The 3614-nt window shown below is 42.5% G+C and overlaps 1 pseudogene; it reads right to left on the reverse strand.

Moving 5' to 3' along the window:
* Window positions 1-669: 669 nt before the first annotated feature.
* LOC116747777 lies at window positions 670-1185 on the reverse strand (annotated as a pseudogene).
* Window positions 1186-3614: the final 2429 nt, after the last annotated feature.

The following is a 3614-nucleotide window of genomic DNA, read 5'->3' on the forward strand; positions in this document are numbered from 1 at the left end:
GACAGGTTCCGCCCACTTTCATGAGTTTCATCAAATACTGGACCTACTCAAGGGTGGAGAGAAAAGGCAACTTTCAAATAGGAGTATATTATATGAGGCGTTTACTATACTCCTTCCTAAGAGCACCAGGTGGGGAACACGTTTTCTAAACTAGATCTAGGAAGTGGGATGTGGAATCAATCCATCCTCCTCCCCTTAAGGGCTGTCCAATGGTTAATGAATTAAAAAAAATGACTAAATAAAAACAAATCCCACACATACTCCCCCACCCAGAAAAAGGAAAAAAAAAAAAAAAACCCAGAAACTAGATGTCCCAGATTACTCGCCAAAGTGGAACCCGGGAACAGCTTCAACAACCCAAATTAGTCTGCTACAGAGTCATCACATGCCTTGCTTTTAAACAAAAAATAATAATTTTTTGGAAACAAAATAAAAACTAGTACTGATCACTTTTCTGACAATACACTATTACTCAAAATTAACTAGTATTGAGAGGGGGAAGGGGGCCATAGCTATGGGCCTTGTCTCACACGAGTGCATGTGGGTAGGTGCAGGGCATTTGTCATTATTACAAAAATGAATTTTAATTTTTAATCTTTAGTTTGATTTAAACATTGCTTTTAGTATGATGTGGACACCAGCTGTGCAGAAAGGGCTCTGGAGATACGTTCATAGCAGCACACACCTGCAGCTCTTCTTCAGCTCTGGAGGCTCCAGGGCAGCCAGGGTTGCTTCGTCAAAACACATTCTTCAGGCCTTTCTGTGTAAGTGCAGAACACTCCACATACTTGACAGCCTTCAGGTCACAGGCCAGTTTTTCAGCAGTCTCTGGGGTGATAGGCTTCTGTTTATTCTTATCAAGTTTCTCAATATTAGAGGGGTCATCTCTGAGAACAATTTGGGTCCCAACAAGCAAGAAAGGGGTCTTTGGACAGTGTTGAGTTATCTCAGGCACCCACTTTTCTAAACATTTTCGAATCAGGATGGAGAGACCACTGAAAAACAGACTAGAAATACATCTGTTTGTGGATAACTCAGCAGTCGTAATCTGTCATAATCCTCTTGCCCTGCAGTATCAAAAAGTCCAAGAGTATGAGGCTCTCCACGAATCGTAATTGTGACTGCATAATTGCCAAAAACAGCCGGTACATATGGACACTGCAGGTCTAACTCTTTATACTCCATGATCACTAAAATAATTCCAAAGCCTTTTCGGAAAAAAACCAAATGGAACTTGCTGTAAGAGCCTACTTATCTCAATGACTGCATTTATCTTTGCCGTAAAAAACCAAAACCAAAATTCCATTATAACACAGAGTCTCTTGATTTCAGAAGACTGTCTTTATAAAAGGCTCATAAACTGCTTATGGCCATGGGCGATTTCTGAGTGGGTGGACAGAATTAAGCACATAGAGAGCTGTAAAAATCTGTTTGTATCATCTTTAATTTCTTTCATCAGTGTCTTATAGTTTTCTGCATGCAGGTCTTTTGTCTCCCTTGGTAGGTTTACTCCTAGGCATTTTATTGCAAATATCACTCATGATATACTAAAACCAATGTTTAAATCAAACTAAAGATTAAAAAATTAAAATTCATTTTTGCAATAATGACAAACGCCCTGCACCTACCCACATGCACTCGTGTGAGACAAGGCCCATAGCTATGGCCCCCTTCCCCCCTCAATACCATTTAATTTTGAGTAATAGTGTACTGTCAGAAAAGTGATCAGTAGTAGTTTTTATTTTGTTGTTTCAAAGAAATTATTATTTTTTGTTTAAAAGCAAGGCATGCTTGTGATGACTCTAACAGACTAATTTGGGTTGTTGAAGCTGTTCCTGGGTTCCACTTTGGCGAGTAATCTGGAACATCTCATTTTTGTTTTTGTTTTTTTTTCCTTTTTCTGGGTGGGGGACTGTGTGTGGGATTTGTTTTTATTTAGTCATGTTTTTTTAATTCATTAACCATTGGACAGCCCTTAAGGGGAGGAGGATAGATTGATTCCACATCCCACTTCCTAGATCTAGTTTACAAAACGTGTTCCCCACCTGGTGCTCTTAGGAAGGAGTATAGTAAACGCCTCATTTAATAATAATAAGTCCGTGCGCCACAACTACTGAGCCTGCGCTCTACAGCCCGCATGCCACAACTACTGAAGCCCACGTGCCTGGAGCCCGTGCTCCACAAGGAGAAGCCACTGCAATGAGAAGCCCGCGCACCGCAAGGAAGAGCAGCCCCCACTCGCCGCAACTAGAGAAAGCCCGCACACAGCAATGAAGACCCAATGCAGCCAAAAATAAATAGATTAATTAATTTAAAAATAATAATAATGGGCTCTGGTTCCACTCAAGCTGGAGTAAGGACACTCCACCCCATCTAAGACAGGACGAAAAGAGCACAGCCATTTTGGAAAAGGACTAGGGAATGGCCTTGGGCAAAACAGGCCTTACAAGCTAAAGAACAAAGGCCCTGGAGGCCTGAGCCCCAGAGACAAAAACCAGGCTCACAGGAATAGAAAATTAACTTTGTCTCTGTTGCACTAGCTACCTAGTTGCCATAAGACAAGAAGCTCAACTATAATTTTTTTTTTTTTTTTTTTTTTTGCGGTACCCGGGCCTCTCACTGTTGTGGCCTCTCTCGTTGCGGAGCACAGGCTCCGGACGCGCAGGCTCAGCGGCCATGGCTCATGGGCCCAACCGCTCCGCGGCATGTGGGATCTTCCCGGACCAGGGCACGAACCCGTGTCCCCTGCATCGGCAGGCGGACTCTCAACCACTGCGCCACCAGGGAAGCCCTCAACTATAAATTTTAACCTTATCTACTCCTGTGCTTTCTTGCAGAAAATTCTGAGGCACTCCTTTCCCCTCCCAGAAGCGCTCCCTATTCCCGATAGCCATCTGCTGCTGATCAAACAGTTTGACGACTTCTCAAAACTATCAGTTATAGACAAACCCTCCCTTTTGTTATAAAAGCAACTCGCCCCTTCTACTCCAGGAGCTGGCATTTTTTTCCTGCCTTCTCCCTTGTGCACAAGCTCTTTCTTTTAATAAAAAGCTTTGCTTGCCTAAGAGTCTTGTGGAAGCGATATTCATTTATATCTATCGTAATGCTGTCCAAGAATCTAGAAAGGGCCCAGTAACACATCTCTCCCTCTGATTGTAACAAGAAGCCCCTAGACAAAATCCATAAAGCAACTACCAGATGACTCCGAAAGGTGGATGAATTAGTTTTCTTTTGTTGCTTAAACAAATTATCACAAATTTAGTGGTTTAAAATAACACAGATAAGTTCTCTTACAGTTCTTGAGGTCAGAAACGTAAAATGGGTCTGCAAGGCTGTGTTCCTTCCGGAGGCTCTAGAGAATCTCCTGTTTCCTTATCTCCAGCTTCCAAAGGCTGCCTGCATTCCTTGACTCACAGCACTCCGACTTCTGCTTCTGTTAGCACAGCTCCACTACCTCTGACTCTCTTGCCTGTTTCTTATAAGGGCCCTTGTGATTTCATTGGCCCACCCAGATAATCCAGGTTAATCTCATCGCAAAATCATTAAGTTAATTAAGTTTGCAAAATCCCTTTTGCCAGGCAAGGTAATATATTCACAGGTGCCAGGAATTTGAA

This window comes from Phocoena sinus, chromosome X (genome assembly GCF_008692025.1).
Source record: "Phocoena sinus isolate mPhoSin1 chromosome X, mPhoSin1.pri, whole genome shotgun sequence".
NCBI lineage: Eukaryota > Metazoa > Chordata > Mammalia > Artiodactyla > Phocoenidae > Phocoena > Phocoena sinus.